This window comes from Gadus morhua, chromosome 13, assembly GCF_902167405.1.
Source record: "Gadus morhua chromosome 13, gadMor3.0, whole genome shotgun sequence".
NCBI lineage: Eukaryota > Metazoa > Chordata > Actinopteri > Gadiformes > Gadidae > Gadus > Gadus morhua.
In genome coordinates, this window is record NC_044060.1 from 17,869,995 (window position 1) to 17,889,734 (window position 19,740).

At 51.8% G+C, this 19,740-nt stretch overlaps 1 protein-coding gene across 1 annotated transcript in view; it reads right to left on the reverse strand.

Annotated features, from left to right (window-relative positions):
• sulf2a (sulfatase 2a) overlaps nucleotides 1-14,493 on the reverse strand; it is a 49,049-nt gene extending 34,556 nt beyond the window's left edge. Inside the window, exon 1 of the mRNA XM_030375817.1 lies at nucleotides 14,305-14,493. The gene's annotated coding sequence lies outside the window, so the exon portion shown is untranslated. The remainder of the gene's footprint in view (nucleotides 1-14,304) is intronic.
• Between the last annotated feature and the right edge of the window lie 5,247 nt (nucleotides 14,494-19,740).

A 19,740-nucleotide genomic window follows, 5' to 3' on the forward strand; every position in this document is an offset into this window, starting at 1 on the left:
CTGTATATGGCCGTTAAAAGACGTGTGAATAAGCTTCTTGTTTTCTATGCTGGGATGTTGATCTGGGTGGGAGTGCATTGGACGCTCCATGGCAGTGCATATGCACACAAACCCATAAATATTGTGTTGGTGAGTTGAACATGTGCTACAGCCCAAAGCCTTTCACAGCAAATTAGACAAACACATACTTCCAACATTTGCGGTGAAAAGCACTGCTAAACATAATTAATCTTAAATTGAAATCTAAATTTGAAAAATGAAGCCTTAAGCTTTCAGCTACCCAAGTATGCGACACGGAGGTCTTACACACACACACACACACACACACAGACACACACACACACACACGCACACACACACACACACACACACACACAAATATGTCCACGCACTCGCAGCTTGCGTTCGTGCAATTCTGTAATCACCCGTTAACCAGCTGAGGTATTAATGGAAGCACAGACAGAGCCAAAATGAATGGCAGAACAAGATAAAGGGCGGAAAGGGAGAGAGAGAGGGAGAGAACATCCAGATTGTCTCCTTGTTAACCTCCACACACACCCGCGCACGCACAACCACACACGTGCACCAAAAAAAAAAAAACGATCTGGCCACAGTGACACCAGAGTTCTGTGAAGGTTATGGGCGAAGGCGGGGGCCTGGGACATTTGGCTCGTCCTCCTCCGACCCCCATTACCCCCCAAACCCAGCCCCCACGCCCCTCCCTCGGTTACGCCCAATTCACATCTGCCTCCTAATCCATCCTTACAGGGATTCACCGCCGCTCAGAGAGGTAAGGGAGGTCGCTGTGTGGATAACACTGGGACTTAGTTACCGTCGTCTGAACACCGTTTCCTCTCCCCAGCCAGCCAGTCAGACCGGTGTGTATTAACACGCATTAGCGTGGCTCTAATGGCGTCTGTCATCCTAGGAGCACAATCCGGTGTTGTGTCGCAGCACGGGCCAGGGTGAGGTCACGTCTGACGAACAGAGTAATTACCAGATCGAAGGTCCCCCCTCTGACATCAGCCCCTCCTCATCCCCTCCCCGCGTCCTTTCTTTTAACTACCCTACCCCGGCCCACCCTCCTCTGCCCTTCTCCGCCCTGCCATGTCGTTTTATCACCTCTGAGGGACCAATCAAACTGTCGGACAGGACAGGCGATGTAATAAACCCACGGAGCTGTGAGGAGGAATTAAGATGCAGCGCGCCAGACCCCAACACCACCCCCACCACAAACCACCACCACCACCAGCTCCACCGCCACCACCGCCGCCACCACCACCACCACCACCACCACCACCACCGCCACCACCGCCACCACCACCACCATCAACACCACTGCCTCCCCTGCGTGTCTGAGCGCCAATCCCAAGGAGCGAGATAAAAAAGGTCAAGCCGATTTACAAGGAAACCACAGTGGAAGGAGTCCAGTGGATGGATGGATTGGACATGCCGTCACAGCCCCTCCCTTAACGAAACGGCAGCACTTCCACCCCCCCTACTACGCAGCGCGTTCACGCTCCATCGTTCACGCCGTACCCCCCACCCTCCTGCCTCCCACATCCCCGAGTCTTTTAACCCTATTGCTACGAAGATCCCTTCACAGAATGAAGGCACGAGGAGCACACAAAAGCAGTAAAAATAAATGGGGAGCAGAGCCAACTGACAGGGCACATAAAAGGGCCTGTAAATTCACGGAGTAAGTAGAGAGTACGGCTGGGAGGATGTGTGTCTACATTACACCGGGGTCCGGGGAGTGAGGACACACAGGCAGAGGGCTTTATTACCGGCGAGATTAACATAATGATCCCCGGATGGACTCAGTCGAGGAAGGAGGAAGCGGCGGCGGCGGCGGCGGCGCCGGTGGGTGAAGCAGCCGGTGTGACGGCGGCGTGCGCGCGGCGACACCAATAACAGGAGCATAAGAAACACACAGGGGGCTCCGACGCACACACCCACGGCACATAAACGTACTGAATAGCAGAAGGGGTGGGCGGCGCCCGGGGGATTATTCTGGTGTACTGTGTGTGCTGTGTTTGTTTCGTGAGGCTGCTTGTTAACCAACACTGTGTTTAAAAAAGGCTATTAAAGCAATTACATGAACAGCGGGAGACAGCCAGAGCTGAGTCGGGAGCCGGGTCTTGGAACGGAGGCGAAGAAGCCCTGGGTTTAGCTATGGTTTAGCTACGGTTAAGCTATGCTTTAGCTAGGGTTTAGCTACCAGGGAGCTACTTGTGTAGCGGCGGTGTAGCTCCAGCGGCCCAAGTAGCCCCAGCTGCCTGGGTGGCTGAGCCAGTGGGCAGGATCACCACGACGCACATCTGCAATTCAGATATACACTGGAAGCACACACACAGCCAGAGAGAGAGAGAGAGAGAGAGAGAGAGAGAGAGAGAGAGAGAGAGAGAGAGAGAGAGAGAGAGAGAGAGAGAGAGAGAGAGAGAGAGAGAGAGAGCGAGAGAGAGAGAGAGAGACAGAGAGAGAGAGAGACAGAGAGAGAGAGAGAGAGAGACAGAGAGAGAGAGAGAGAGAGAGAGAGAGAGAGAGAGAGAGAGAGAGAGACAGAGAGAGAGAGAGACAGAGAGAGAGTGGGAGGGGGGGGAGAGAGAGTGGGAGGGAGGGGGAGACATAGACAGAAAGCTCCTTCCCGGACAAAAAGACATCTAGTCTTCCCAGACTGCCCATACGAGCAGAGCCGAGTGGGGGGGAATTAGCCGTCCTATAAAATCTGGCTGTGATTGTGTGTGTGTGTGTGTGTGTGTGTGTGTGTGTGCATGTGTGTGTGTGTGTGTGTGTGTGTGGCACCTCATGCTGGCAACACCCCAGGGGTGCTTCATTGTGGCAGCGATGGGCATCTCGCCCCATGTTGACAAAGCCCCGCGCCGCGCCGCACGCGCACCGCCGGAAATAATCAATTAGCCGGCGTCTGGGACAACACTGCAGTGTAATATCTGACTTCTAATCGGCGGGCAGACGGCAGAAGGGCCGCGGGGGCCGTGGAGGCCCGCCAGCGGCAGTTGGTTTGTCTGATGTGGTAAATGGAGGGTGAGCGGAGCGGCAGTGCACACAAGCATGTGACCAACCGGCCCCTCCAATGGGAGGCAGCGGGGGACTTTTTGTGACTCATGAGGCATCAGGAGAGTCATGAAAAAGTGAACCAGACATGTCTGTGTATCTAATGCTCACCGTGGTGTAGGCTGGGTGGTGGAAGGAAGGGGGGGGGGGGGGGGATAGGGGGGTGAGGGAGCGGTCGAGGAAGGGGAAAATTGAATCCACCAAAAGTTCCCTGACTGCAGCTGGACTCTGGGCTTTGAAGAGTTTTTCCTCTTGAAGTCTCTTGCCTTTTTTTTCTTTCTTATTTTTTTTGATATTTTTTATTTCGTTAATCCACAGCTGCCCGAGGCGCCGTCTTCTTTCGGCGGGAGAGCGAGAAGGCGGAAAGAGAAGGCAAACAAGGAGCGGTAAATAGTGACCTTGCAGTGCAGTTTGAAAAAGCCTGTCTTCTCTTCTCACTGTCACACTCCGACTCTTTAAAGTTAACCCCTCTTGTGAACAGATCACAGCGCATCTTTGGGCTCAGTGGGCGTCGTAAACGGAATACTTAAACACTTTGCCGTTAATAGACGTCCTTAGTAGCGGCACATCAACCGCCAGGCGGGCAGAGAATGTCAGAGCGATCTGATTACAGTTCCACATGCTGCTGTTTAAGTGAGCGGTTGAGAGCCGGGCATCTGTGCACATAATACCTTCGCATCTGCCGCCGCCGCCGCCGCCGCCGCTGCTGCTGCCCTCCCTGTCCGACTGCTCTCCCAGAAAGAGCTCAGATCAGGTGGAAGAACACCGCAGGGTTGTCCTTGGTCAGCAGCAGTGCCACTACTCCTCCGCTCTGTCGCTGCACCGAGTGCCGCTGCCATCTCTGTGACTTACCACTGGGAGATCATTAGTTCCAAACGAAAGAGTTTATAGTTCATGCCAAGTCGCTTAGCGCCAGAGTTTTCAATTTCATTCCAGTCCATCCATGTAAGTAGCTACTTATATACAGTACGGTATAGCAAAGCAACGCTTGGCAGCACTCAAACCTCCTTTTGCCGGTGTCTTAGTAGTGCAGATTACAGATTATTCCCTGCGTTCTAATCGAATGCATGGACTGCCTCGGGGTCATCGCGAGCCGGCGTCTAGCAGTCTCACGTCTTGCCGTCTGAGCTATTGATTTAAGAGTTCAGAGCAGAGCTGTCACTCATGCCTGTGGGTCATGTGGGAATGGCCGCGCCACTGCATAGGCAGAGCTCCTAGTCTCTTTCAAGCCATCTCATTCATCTCCTTCAGTCCCCATACAGGAGAAGGGGGTTTTTGGGGGCTTCAGTTGTGGTCAGAGAAAAAACAAAAGACATTTATTTTCACCAAAAACCAAAAGCAAACAAACCGGGCAAAAACAGCCATGTCTCTCTTTGATCAACTCCCTCCATCTCCATTTCCATGACCAGAAAGAAATGCAAATCTTTCTCGCAGCAGAGATGAAACGGACCAATATGGGTGTGAGTCAGACTGCAGTCCCCCCACCCCTCCCCGCCCTCGCCAACACACTCCCCCTCAACGCCCTCCCCCACCCCCGGCAAAGACAAACGTGTTTGTTTGTCCACACGTTCGAAAGGCCTCGGAAACACTATCGGAGTGGCATTGGACTGGAAGTGTTCTGCCGGTGATGATGAAGATGCCATTGATAAGGGTGATTTGACTGGAGCGTGGACCTTGTGGTGTACTTGACACACGCACGTCGGGCAAACACACCTTTTTCTCCAATTCATAATAACACGCATGCAGACACACACGCATTCTCATAGAGTGCCATCGGCCCTACCGGATGCCTATCTTTAAAGATCCCTGGGTAACCCTCAAAGATCCACATGGAGGAGCGAGCAAGTGTTGGTTTATGCGCGACAGCGGGAGACGGCGTGAAAGAAAGAGACGCGTGGGGGAGTGAACGCAGGTTCTCACAGCTTGAGCGAGGAGACAAACAGCCCTACCTTCCCCTACAAACAAGCCTGCTCTGATGTTCCAAACGCCTCTGATGCCTGGCTTTGAACGCCGCCTGCCGTAGACAGAGAGAGTCCACGGGAGGTGAACGTCTCTGCGTCGCTCCCCTGCAACACGCACCGCTGCAGAAGCTCCAATCTCCCTGATCTAATTTAGCTTTCATCTAGCATTTCGAGGTACTTCTGCGGGAGGTTGGGGGGTGTCTACGAGTCTCATATCCACCGTGATTGAATCCAAGCCAGCTGCCGGCCCGTTTATTGTCCCCTCCAACCTCGCTGCTGGTCGGTGCCAAACACCATTCTGAGTATTTAGCAACAGCAATCCACCAGGTCCTCCAACAACAGAGGCCCAGGGGAGAGGGGGGACACATCTGTGTTGGAACCAGGGCACTGACAAGAACATTATGGGATGGAAATGTGCGTCAATCCCCGAAGGATCTGATTCATAATGAAGCATCCATCTGGGTGTCTTTTGACAAACCAGACGAGTGCTGAAAATCAGCGCTGGACTGAGATCCCTTTTTATTTGAACGGCGCCAAGTAAAATAAATAGAAATAAAAAGCTCCTCTCGAAAACAGTTACATCTCCTCTCAGGGGCATTGTGTTGCCATAAAGATGGATAACCCTTCCTTTCCTTTTTTTCTGCTCTTCTCATGCCCCCACCCCCCTGAGTGCTGCTTCCTCTCAGCCGGCCAGACAAGTAGCTTCCCACACGCTTTCTCAGCGGGCGTCAGAAAGAGCTGAGACACAGGGAAACAGCCTGCTTCAAGGCAGCGCCCCTTCCGACAAGCTGCCGCCTGAAAAAGTGCCTATGGAGGGGGTAACTGCCAGCCCACAAGGCTCTGTTCCACATCTGCCTGAGGGCCTCCGTCCTCCAGACCCCAACGGCACTGTCTATCCCAATCACGGCTATAATTAGAGGCCGGGCTGGCAGGTTCAACCCGGAGCCGCGGCTCACCTGGAAGAGCCCCGACTCCCACTTCAAACCCTGAACACAGCAGGCGGTTTATCAGCTCAGGTAGTTAGACTGTCGGTACTTGCTCCGCGACAGCACCCCTCGAGAGAGTGATTACACACACTCCTACACACTGACTAGCCGCACGGAGCACATGCGTGTTCTCTGTGTTTGTGGTTCCGGACGAGGGTCTTTTGTGCACAACGTGAGTAATGAACGCCGGGCATATGGAGGAGCGTGTGTGTTTCAGGTGACTGTGGCCTCGTGCCATCTGCACCCAGCGAGGGACAGGCATCAAAGAGAGGAGACACCTGTGTGACGAGCCCTCCATCTGGAGAGGAGAAGGAGAAGGAGAACGAAGGATCTGGGTGGATAGGCCTGGCGGGAAGGAGGGATTCTCCTCCACAACACGACCAAAGAGGGAGTGAGATATCCCTGTAGGCAAAGCGTCAGATAGCTCTGACTTTAAGTGCACGCTTATGCCACACCTTCGCCGTGGCGACGCTCAATGTTCAGTTCGTGTTCGTGTCCTTGGGTGAATTCTGGGAAACATGATTTGTTTTGTTGTTTGGGTGTTTTTTCTCCTTTCCACCCTTCTGCTCTCTCGCTGGCTGAGATGAAGGAGTGACAGATTTAATATAACTAAGCAGGGAGGTGGTTCGGGGGGGGGGCGGTGTGGCGCGGCGGGGGGGGGCGGGATGCGGCTGCCGCTGACGAGGAGGTGTGACAAGTGAGCCATGGAGAGAGAGAGGGATAGAACGAGAGTGAGAGTGAGAGGGATGGAGAGAGAGAGAGAGAGAGAGAGAGAGAGAGAGAGAGAGAGAGAGAGAGAGAGAGAGAGAGAGAGAGAGAGAGAGAGAGAGAGAGAGAGAGAGGGGGGAGAGAGAGAGAGAGAGAGAGAGAGAGAGAGAGAGAGAGAGAGAGAGAGAGAGGGACAAAATGAGACACCTGGCCTTGTCCTTGATGCTGATAAGAGCCTGATACATCAAAAGAGTGACAGGGCAAAAGATAGTCATTACCCAGACAGAACAAAGGGGACGGGGGGGGTGGAAGGGATAGAGTGGTTGTATTTCATACTGGGGGTAAAACATAGGGCCAGTAGTTTTGCAATTAATATTCAACTCCAGTCCATTATTCGCTCACTTACATTCAAATTGCAACTCATTACCGTACCACCGCTCATGTTCTGTAGGAGACCTGGGCAGTATAATGGTGCTTTAACCGCGTTCAAACGACTGGATGAAAATAGCAACATAAAGCGTCCTTGCTAATCGCAGGGATACAAAGCTCCCGGAGAGTAACGGTCTGGAATGAACCGTGCCCCCCTCCAGGCCGCGGCCTGCGGGAGAGCGGCCGAGGTGGAGGTGATTTAGTCCGGGCCCGGGGCCACGTGGTCGGTGATTGGCCGGGCTCGGGGGCGTGACACTGATGGATTGCACTGGGCTTGGGAAGTGGGCCGCCTATTGATTCCTCAGCCTTAAGGGCAGCTGTCTCTCCTCCAATTAAGAGTTCACCGGGCTGTCGCCCAAACGCGGTTTTTAATGAATAGCGCGTTCGTCTTCTACCTCCACGTCCAGTTCACGGTACGCTATCACACTCCACCTCCCGTGAGCCGCTTACCTAGTCTCACAATCAGACTTGAGATGAATGTCAAAGGTATTGTGTGACAAGCTTGGATCTGGTTGAACGGAGAGCTTCACTGTCTGTGGCTTCAGATTTGTTTCAACCAATTATTGTTGCTGGAGGCAGGGATCTGAAAGCACCTAATTTGTGAAAACACACGGTGGACACATTAGTAATCTGTGAGGGTTTCAAATCAATACCGCGTCAACTGCCAACTGTAGAAATACACTTCAATAACTTAAATCCCCTTCTGAAAGCTCCATCCATTTGTTTGTTTTCTTGAGTAGAAGGAGACAGCAGGAAAGGAAACAAGGCGTTACTCCACCCTGCAGTTGTTGGTTCCCAGCCCAGGCTCTGTGCAGTCTCCGCCCAGAAGTTCTGTCTAACACAGCAGGACTGAATGCTGGATACCAGATTACACTTTCCCCTCCGTACGCCTACCACAAGAGTTTGCTAGCTCAATCTTGGCTGACAGAGTGCTGAAAGGGCACCAGTGCATAGTGTTTTTCAGAGGAGGGAATTGTGATGGCGGGGGTTGTTAATCCACAGAAATGTACCAGTTGATTAATACATAAGCATGACGTAGGTGGTCCAGATGGTTTCAAATGCATAAGGAATTAATGACCTTGCTCATTCCTTATGGATGTAACGCTACTCGCTCTGCCTTTGCCATACCTATGCTATTAACAATATGAATACATAAATTAGGCACACTGGTACAGAAACAAGCAGTCAGAATCGTAGGACTTCTGGAATTAAATCAAAATATTTTTGATGCAAAAAAGCAGCGGCTCTAGGAGAGATCAGACGATGCATTAGATCAAACCGTGGGGAAGTTGTGCATATTAAGCCAAGAACAAACCAAGAGAGACAGAGCTGAGGAGAAAACAGTATGAATCCCAACTCCCAATGATATCTGTTTGCTCTTCAAAATTCTACAACAGCCCACCACAGGAAGGCCCATATAAGGAGTTTGGAGGCTACAGGCATTTAGTGAAAAACTGTTTAATAACAGGTCAGGGAGGTCACTACCGCTCCAAGACCTTAAACCCTGAAATCCCGCCGCTTTGGCAGAGTGGGGAAAATCCAATTTCAGAGATCTGTCTTTCCGTACAGCTTGTTAGGCTCCTCGCTATGCCCCCTGGGAACAGGGAGAAGAGACAGCGGAGGAGAGGTTAAAGTTATAACAGCATTTGACCCCAAAGAGAGAGGGTGGTGCACACACACACACACAGTGACAAACACAAGGGTACACACACACACACACACCCAGAAGTCACACACACACACACACACACACACACACACACACACACACACACACACACACAGACACAGACACAGACACACACACACACACCCACACACACAAACACACACACTATTTATAGTCACCACAAATAACAAGCCGCGGGTTGAAATTCACTTATTTCGTTATGAGAGTGTTTTAAGTGTCATCATATGTGTCAACAACAAAACATTCAGCAGCATTAGCCTTGCCTCTCATTACCCTAACACCTCTCTGGGTTCTAATCATTGTCCATCACACTTGCAAAATATTTTAACAACCCGCTATCAAGCTCATGCAAACTGTTCCCGCACTTCAGTACGTCTGTTTCCGTCAGAGCCCTATGCACCTCAGTCGGATGCCGGGAGGTCTATTTCTGCTCCTAGGGGTAAAACTAAGGTATTCTATTTGAGTTGCAACACAGAAACTTTCCTTCTTAAAAGTACCTATATACATCATATACATATGGCAAGTTATATGTCTGCAGAATATATTTCGTTTTTTTCTCTGTCTCAGCTTCGATATTAGTTTCAGCTGTTTGATTTGTGACTGCAGAACTCCCAGTTTGGGCTCCCTGTCGCTGTGTGTGTGCTGTCGGAGCAGACCAGAACCCAGTCGGCCTACCATGCATCCTGTCCACATTTAATCACCGCGGCAACAGGCCACTTAGCGCAGCTGATATCTGAGCCTTCTTATTGATTGCTTGTCTAAACCCAGTATGGTTTGGGCGGGTGGCTGGTGTGTTTGTTTTGCCACACTCACGGTGGAGTCCACAAGCTGGTAAGGGCCAGAGCCCTTAACTGAGAGGGCAAACCCCAATAACAAGAGAGAGAGGGAGAGCGGTGGGGGAAGTGGGCCGAGGGAGAGAGATAAGAGGGAGAGATGAGAGGAAGAAATGCAGCCCAATTAATGAATGGATGAAGGCTCGTCGCGGATGAAATTACCGGTGAATTAAATGCCGGCGCTAAACAACGACCATTGCGGTATGGAGGACGAAAAGGCCACTGGTAAATAGGCAAACATTCGGCGAAAGCATCTTACACAACTCCCGGGGAAATAGAGTCATATTTTTGGCGCCACTCCATAAATCATGGCTCTTAGCGACTGCGGCTAATTCTGTCATAAATAATTCACAGTTAGAGTTACGCAAAAGGAAAAGGAAAAAAAGGACGAATAAAATAACATTGCAGCTCTCAACGCAGCTATGGGAAGCATTGCGAGGCCCGGATTGGGGTTTCAAACAGACTCACACAACCAACTGAACCTCGCTGACATCATCAGTGTGAGGTCACTGGCTGACTTGAAAGATTCTCGGCTGAGCAGATAGGGCGGCAAAGTGCGTACTTTGTTGCCAGTGGGGTGTAACATTCCCCTTTGGGGCTACAATGATACCTCGTAGAAAAGGTTGACGTTTTACTGCATACACACACACAAAGACATGCGATAGGTTGTGTGATCATACAAAGTAAAACATCAGGATTCACACACACATACACACACACACATGCATACAATTGCGTTTGCCACAGAGATACATTCTCGTGCACTGACGCACACACACTGACACATGCATGCGGAGGATCAGACGTAGCTCAAGCACCACTGGGTGTACGTACACACGATCACACACACACACACTCATCCGTATGATTCTTTTAAAACAGGCTGGTGAGGTACAAACACACAAACACACACACAACAAATGTACCAAAGGTACTCAGATATGGGCACATTGGCGCCCATACACTCACAAATGTGTTTCCCGTTTGCCTTATCTTCGTTTCTCCCCCCCCCCTCCTGCTATTGAGAGAGAGGCAGTCGAGAGGCGAGGGGATTTCGTCAGAGAGCCCTCGCACCTCGCCAGCATCGAGTGGAGTGGCACTGGGATTAACATGGCGACCTCCCCACGCTGCTGCAACAAAGGACCAGTGAACCAGCAGCCCGTCCATACTGATGAGGAGCTCCGCTCCGCCGACACCAACACATTATGTATGCCTTGCTCAGAGGAGCGGGGCGGGGGGGGGGGGGGGGGGGGGGGGGGGGGGGGGGGGGGGGGGGATAACGGCGGTGAATATGATTAAGAACGGTGAATATAAAATATATATTTTGAATGTCACAGTGAGTGACAAGGGGGGGGGGGGGGGGGGGAACACGCACTGCTTGTGTGTGCACACCTACATGTTGACCACATCGCGGCGTTGCTATGTGCACATGACTCACCGGGATTATACAAGAAAAATCACAAGGCAAAAACAACACATGAATAAATAAATATGCATTACAGGTGCCGATAGAGCCGAAGTCTGCAGAGGGGAGACAACACTCGGGTGGAGGTGCGGAGGAGGCCGTGTGGCTCGCTTGATCAGAGGTGGAGGGCGGGCGGTGCGCCGAGAAAAGACGGACAGGAGAAAGGACGTCGAGCGATGCTGATGAACACACAGGGTCCTAAACACCCAGAGGGGGCGACAGCTCCTCGTATGAAAACCCCACAAAAGGTCAGACGAGCAGTAAACACCCCCACTCCCCCCTCACCCCTTAGACTGCAGACCCCCCCCCCTCCTGTGGGACTGGTCTGCTCGGTGTCACCTTGGCTGGTGTCACTGATATCTGCCACCTGTCTCCTGGTAAAGAGCCCCTAGCGACCAGCCCCCCACCGTCCCGTCCCCCCTCCGCCCACACACACACACCCCCTGCGCGACCCCCTGCCTCGCCCCAGTCTCTCTCCCAGGTGCCGGGGGAGGGAGGGAGGGAGGGAGGGAGGGGGGGAGGGTTGATGGGGATCCGTGTCATCAACAGCTTGAGTCAACAGCCTCTGTGTGCATCATTACCATATGATCCATATTCATGTTCTCATGTACAGACCGCTCGCTCAGCAGCCCCCTGCCCACCAGCGCCACGCTGGCCCTTCCACACGTCTCACCCATCTCTGCGTGCATGCGTGCGTGCGTGCGTGTGTGTGTGTGTGTGTGTGTGTGAGAGAGAGGGGGAGGTAAACCTGTACCTTAACATTTATTCGACACACCTGAGCCGCGGTATGCCGAGGCAACAGGTCTCAAGGTCGCCCCTCTCTTTTGAGCCCAGAGCGAATGAAAAGCGCTGAAAGGACGAGGAGAAGAAAGGAGGAGACCGAGGGGACGAGGAGAAAGCGCGTTGTGTACGTGGTCGCCGGGTGCGGTGTTGAACGTGCGTATGCGCATGCGATGGGAAAGCGCCTGTACGCTTATGCGTGCTTAAGTCGGCGCATGCATGCATGCATGGCCGTGCCATTGTTAGTTGCAGGCTAGACGGAGCGCATGTTGTCATGTAGTGAACCGTCACCACAATAATCTTTTGTAATGTGTGTGTGTGTGTGTGTGTGTGTGTGTGTGTGTGTGTTTTCTCTGATGGGCACCCATGACTTATGTGTGCACTATTCCCTTTATCATCCCCTTTCCCTCCATTTACTGTTTGTGACTGTATGTGTGTGGGGAAACGTGTGCGCATGCGTGCACATTAATGTGTGCTCGTGTTCCTTTGTGTAAGTCCCCCGCAGTTCCTAAGCCTGAGCCATAAACCATAACTCATAATAAAGAAGGAGAAGAGTTGGTTAGTCAGCGAGCCGCTGCAATCACAGACGGGAAAAAACCCTGCTTGACATCATTTGTGCATGTGTCAACGTGTGTGTGCCTATGCAATTCCCGTCGGCGTGTGACTGTGTGCCTCTCTGCATGTGCATGGAAGCTTCCTTAGATGTGTTTACGTCTGCATGTCTGTGTGTGTGTGTTGTGACATGCCTAAAAGGTGGATTAAACATGAGAACCCCCCCCCCCCCACCAGAGGTCCGCTGGCGTCTCCAGGAGGAAGCAGGCCAGTGGAGCTGGGGTTATGGCTGCCATGGCAGAGTGCCCCAAGCTAAATAATGGATGCCTGAAGAACGGATCCCAGAAGCTCTGCCTCAACTACCATCCCTTTGGGTGTGTGGTGTGTGTGTGTGTGTGTGTGTGTGTGTGTGTGTGTGTGTGTGTGTGTGTGTGTGTGTGTGTGTGTGTGTGTGTGTGTGTGTGTGTGTGTGTGTCTGTGTGCGTGTGTTGGGGTAGTGGGGGGGGGGGGCAGTTTTAGGCTTGCACGGAGGCAGAAAACAGAGGCGCCTGCCGCCGTTGCAATCGCCTGCCGCCGGCATTTATATTTCAGCCTGGCTGGTCCCCCCCACACAACATCTCAGCCTCCCCCCGGTCGTTTGTCGCCGCGGCCCCTTTGACCCATCGACAGCCGCTGACAACAGTGTCAGCAGGCAGGTCTGCGGGGGATTGACTCCCAGACGGCTGATGGGCAAAGGCTAAAGAGCGAAGAATCGCAAAGATCAAAAGGTCTGGGACCGCACCGGCTCCCTGGCAATAATACGGTGGTTGAATACCTAAAAAATATGCTTTCTAAATCAAAGGGAATGGATAATGTCAAGATGAGCTGCTTTTCAGAAGGAAGGTCTTGTTTTTGCGTTGTTGGTGTATTTCTTTCTCGGTGAGAGTAGGACTATAAAGGATATATTCATAAGACTAAAGATAGAGGCTTTCATCCCCTGGGGAAATCTGGGACTAACTCGAGCAGGAGACAGGATCATATCAGGCTGAGAACAGAGAAACAGCAAACACAACAAAAAGGATTGTTCAGAAACAAAAAAGACCATGAAAGAAGGAGGAGGAGGAGGAGGAAGAGGAGGAGGAGGAGGAGGAGGAGGAGGAGGAGGAGGAGGAGGAGGAGGAGAAAAGACAGGAAGATAATCACATCCAGAGAGCCAGACCGACGATAATCTGGCCAGAGAACAAGCTCACTGGTCGAGGCTCGCCAGCGTACAATTCTGTACTCACTGACTCAACTCTGCCACACACAAAACACACACACACACACACACACACACTCACTTCCTCAAACAAACAAGGTTGAATTAAGACACATTCGCAGTGACACGCTCCGACCACAGAGAGGTAGTAACTTGTTAGGAGATCAGACATTACAAGCCGCTCCTTGTGGTTGGCGGTCCGATATCATTAGCAGACATTCTCGGAAAGAAGAAGAGCCAAAAAGCCATTGCATCAGAGCCCGGATCTTCCGTACACAGAAACACACACACACACACACACACACACACACACGAAAGACCATGCCGTTAACAGTGCTGACGTGAATCTCGGAGGCGGACGGGATCAGGAACAGTCTGGAGTAAACTGGGGCGAATCTCAGTTTTTCGAAAAAAAAAAAAAGGTTTCCTTCCAGACACGCTGCTCAGGAGACAAACACAAAGTCCCCAGTGTGCCGACGAGCCGAGCGCTCCACACATCCGGACGACCCTGTTCGCGTACACACTCAAGAATACACACACTCATACTCACGCTCACACACACTACCCCTACACGACACTGACACACACCTGCTTTTTGTAGTGGTCAGCGTCTGGGTTCCTGTCTCTGCTGCAGCTGCTGCCTCTGCTGCTGCTGCTGCTGCTGCTGTGTGAGTCGCGCGCGGCGTCCAGCTCGCTGTGCTGCCGCGGAGAGTGGAGCTCCAGCCTAAACCCCCAGCGCCACCAGAGCCCGGCGCAGACAGCTCACTGTTATAGATGCGCTGACAAGTGAAAGAAGAGGGGCGGGTGGGGTGGGGGGGGGGGGATTGGAGTATGGGAGGGAGGGAGGGAGGGAGGGGGGACGGGGGGCGGGGTTTCGAAGGGAGAAGATAAATAAAAAGAGGAGGGGGAGGAGAATGAGGAGGCGCCCCTCAATCTACAATTCAATTTCCCTCCACACCGTCCCCCCTCCCCTTTATTTTTTCTCTCTCTCCCTCTCTCGCTCGCTCCAGTCTCTCTCTCTCTCTCTCTCATTCTCTCTGGCTCACTCCCTCTTTCTCGTTCTCTCTTCGGTGTTTCCCTCTAGCGTATGTCACTCTGGCTCTGTCCCGCTCACCTTTTTCTACCGCTTGCGGTTAACTCGGTCTCCCAATCCTTTCATCTGGTCTTGCTCATCACCTCGGTTTGTTTTCAGCTCTCCACTCTTGCATTCTCCATCTCCATTTACCACCCACTCACTTATTCTCACGCTTTCTCTCTTCTCTTTCTTTCTCTCGCTTTCTCTGTCTGTCTCTCTCTCTCTCTCTCTACGCTAGCCAGGGTCAGAGCGTGTGTGTGTGTGTGCGTGTGTGTGTGTGTGTGTGGGGGTGTTAGTCTCAGATAGTGAAGCAGGGCAGCTCAGACCATCTGTTTGCTCCTTTGAGCTTCACCTATTCAGAGTCACCAAAAGACTGTTTCACAGAGAAGAGGAGAGGAGAGACAGAGGGGAGGGGAGGGGAGAGGAGGGGGGAGGAGTGGAGGGGAGAGGAGTGGAGGGGAGAGAGAAGGAGAGGAGAAGAGGAGAGGAGTGGAGGAGATAGGAGAGAGAAGGAGGAGAGGAGGAGAGGAGGGGAAGGAGAGGAGCGGAGGGGGGACGAAGGAGAGAAGAAGAGGAGTGAAGTTGAGGGGAGAAGGAAGGAGAGGAGAGGAGAGAGATGAGGTGGTAAGAGGAGGAGAGGAAAAGAGAGGAGGAAACAGAAGAGGACTGGCCAGGAGAAGGAGAAGAGTTGGAGCTCTGGGAGAGAGGAGAGGAAATGCAAGGATAAGAGGATAAGGGGGGTAAGGAAACTAAAGGAGTCGGAAATCAAAAGAGAGGAAGGGGGCAGAGAGGGAAGAGAAAGGGAGGGAGACGTGGATCAGCGCTAATGCTAGCGGGGAAAGAGAGGAGGCAGAGCCTGGCATGTCCACCCCATCTATCAGGCTGGCACCCCCGGAAAGCACTGGCATCAGCCTGCATGCAAACTGGCAATGTGTCCCTGGAGGGTGGTGGGGCTGGAGGAGGTGGAGGAGGTGGAGGAGGTGGAGGAGTTGCAGGGGGCTTTGGCTCATAAGGCCTGTGGCATGACAATTGAAAATGCATGTGCACATTAAATCGCAATGCACACCTCTGAACACAAATAGATTTGTGGGCTAATGCACTGAGAAGCCACACATGTGGTATGGAGCAATGGCACTGCTGCACATGTGGCCGGACTCCTGTACACACAAACACACACACACACACACACACACACACACACACACACACACACACACACACACACACACACACACAAACACACACACACACACACACACACACACACACACACACACACACACACACACACACAAACACACATATAGTGAGGCACACACACTCCACATGTCGTTATCCACACACACACAATCCACATGCACACATGTATGTACAGCACACACACACACAAACCAATTTCCTCCATGACAAATCAAACAGGCTCCGTCAAGAAGGATAATCCTGAAAACTCAAAGCGACACCGGGACAGAGAACAGAGGACAATCCTTTACACACACACACACGCCCGCACCCATGCGGCAGACACACACACACACACACATGCACGCACGCACTCATGCATACACACGCAAACACATAGACACACACACGCACTCACAAACACCCATGAACACACACACACACACACACACACAAGTGCACACACACACACACACACACACACACACACACACACACACACACACACACACACACACACACACACTCACACACACACGGTGCCCTGAATCGCTCCGTCTCAATGTGGCCAGGAGTGGACATTGTGCTGCTGTGTGCAGCCAGGTATTCCTCCCGGGTACGGGGTGTCACTCCCCATACTAGCCCAGAATTGAGAGGTGGACCCTGGGAGGACCGTAGGAGGCGGGAGGAGACATCCATCACCGTCGGCAACGGGTCGTCCCGTGATGGATGCCCCTGTTTATCCCCAACCTGCCCCCCGCCCCCCCTTTCCCCCGCCGCCCTCCTCCAGCCCCAGCAGGTTATTTGGACGCAGCCGCATCACGGGGAAGATTACTGGATGGTGAATCTCCGTGCCCCTCCACGTCTCCCCCTCCTCATCCGCCTCGTCCTCCGCTTCCTCCAAGGCCAGCCAATCAATAACCCTCCTATCTGCCATCTGCATGTGGAGGGATTTCTCCATGGGAAATCAGAGGACAGGGACAGATCTGGGGGGAAGATTAATTGCCAGCGTGCACTCTGTGTTTTCAATTACAATGCCAGCGATGGATCATATGTCTGTGAGTGTGTGTGTGTTTCTATGTGTGTGTGTGAGACAGAGAGAGTGTGGTGCGTCCTCTTGACAGCCAATCTTATTTTTCTGTGGCCTATTACGTTTAAATCACGCGCAGGTCTTCCGAGAATAAATTGTTATTTCTTTGGCCATGGCTACCAATGTTTGTCAAAACAGAATTCTCCTTGACCCCTTCGGATGTGGCCAAAAATAGGAGCTGTAGCCCTTCCTCTTCCGCTCAGGTACCGTGCGCCCTAATCCCTGTCAGGCATCATTGTCTCCCGTCCCGGTGGGACCTGGCAGCGCTTTGTGTGGCGGGATTATCCAAGACTAATTCCGTTCCTAATCACCTTATGACAAAAACACACCGCTAGAAATGGTGGCCCCATCCCTTATGCATATCGGATGAAGGCTAGAATTACCAGAGAGTGCTTTACATAAATCTCTCGCTCGCTCTCAGTCAATCTCTCTCTCTCTCTCTCTCTCTCTCTCTCTCTCTCTCTCTCTCTCTCTCTCTCTCTCTCTCTCTCTCTCTCTCTCTCTCTCTCTCTCTCTCTCTCTCTCTCTCTCTCTCTCTCTCTCTCTCTCTCTCTCTTCCTCCCTCTTGAGCATTACCGATCACAGGAAAGAAGCTCAGAGATGTCAGCCGAGGTTTTCCTGATTAATGGGGACACAGGAACGCCGCAGCCCAGTAAAACTGCACGAGGACACATGGTTTATTAACAATGCCATTCACTCTCTCTCCCTCTCAGTGTCAGTGGGATGTCACGGACACAGGACTATAATACTGCACAGAGCCATCACCTACAGCCAGTTAGCTACCTTTAAGGAATCCAACAGAGACGGGGAGGGGGGAAGCTTAGAGTTTGGATAAAGAAGGAGAGAGAGGGAGTAAAAGGTGTAAGCGTACCGTAGTAGGGGGTGGGGGACCGTTTGGGAATAAGAGAGGGTGCCTCTGACCTTGGACAAAACATTGGTGAACACAAATGTTGTGTTCAAGTAGGGAGGAATTTGCAATTGCACACACACACACAAATACACATGCAAACAGAAACACACAAATCACCATACATGAATACCCCAATCCCACACACGCACACACACACTAACACACACACACACACACACACACACACACACACACACACACACACACACACACACACACACACACACACACACACACACACACACACACACACACACAAATACCAACAACCCACACATGAATACCCATACACACCCACTCACACGCACAAACACACACAAACACCCACACACACAAGAACAAACAAAACCACACAGAGATACACACATATTGAGTGAGTACAGAGGGGGTAAGCGGCAGGTCTCTCCTGAGAGATGAAAACATAAAACCACAAAGCGGGAACCACAGCTGTGCTGCGTCCAGAGACCTTGTCCTTGTGCCTGTGATTCTAGTGCTGCAAATGAATTACATTTGCTTTTTTTCGGTAGCAGCTCCCTGAACAGGCTGGCAATAAAGAATAAAAACATTCAACCATGTCCCCTGTCCCCCGTACCCCCTCCCCCCCACCCCTCCAGAGCTGGGTGTGTGAATGAAGGAGAGGCGAGAAGCCCATGGTGCAAATCCATTAAGAATCCTCCCCATCCCTCAAGCACGGTCCACTGACATCATCATCCACCACCAGCAAACAAACAACATGCACCACCGCCCCCAAATTCCCCCACCCAGCATCCCCTAGGTCCCGCCTCACCTTTCACCTCTGTTTGGAAGGTGGTGCGGAGGGGGCGGGTCTTCGGTCCAGTGTCCGCTTGTGTGGCTAACAGATCCATCACTCAGGCCGTTTGGAGCTCCGGGACAGCCATCCATCACCATGGCGACCTTATGTTGAGGAACAGTCCACGCAAGAGAGAGGTTGAGAGAGAGAGAGAGAGAGAGAGAAAGAGAGAAAGAGAGAGAGGAGTGAGAAAGAATACAGAGAAGTAAAATAGAGATAGGTATAAAGAGACATTGACAGAGGGGTGGGAGAGTTGTGTCAAAGAGAGAGAGCGATGGCTGGAGGCTCGATGGAGATGGAGAGAGAGAGAGAGAGAGAGAGAGAGAGAGAGAGAGAGAGAGAGAGAGAGAGAGAGAGAGAGAGAGAGAGAGAGAGAGAGAGAGAGAGAGAGAGAGAGAGAGAGAAACAGTAGCGTGGGTGAAGCCGGCTAGAATGGACTCCCTAACCTCTAGCTCACAAGTATTTTTTATTTTAGTATTCTCATAAATTCAGGGAAATTCACGGCACTCACACCCACATACACACACAACACACACTTTTGTGTGTTTGGGCTCTTCAATGTACTGGCACACACAAAGAAAGGTTATGGAGATGATTAAACATATGGCTAAGGAATGCTGTTGTTCTCTCTTTGCCCATTACAATAGAACAATGGAAATGGTTGATTCAGTCACATTTCTATACCCGTAATTCCATTACATTGAAGTGCCTTGGGTGACCAGGAAGCCATGAAGAAATGTAAACATATACCTCAGCTCTACACACTAGTGACCACATGCGCGCACACACACACACAGAGACACACACACACGCAGACAGACACACACACACACAGCTTGATTATTCTTCGGCTCCTTCTGTCACCTGCATTTCAGGAGTGCTCATTATGAATATGAATCTATCTAATTAGCCAAGTATAAAACATCTAGTCTTTTTTTTTCTTCCAGCAACTTATTTTC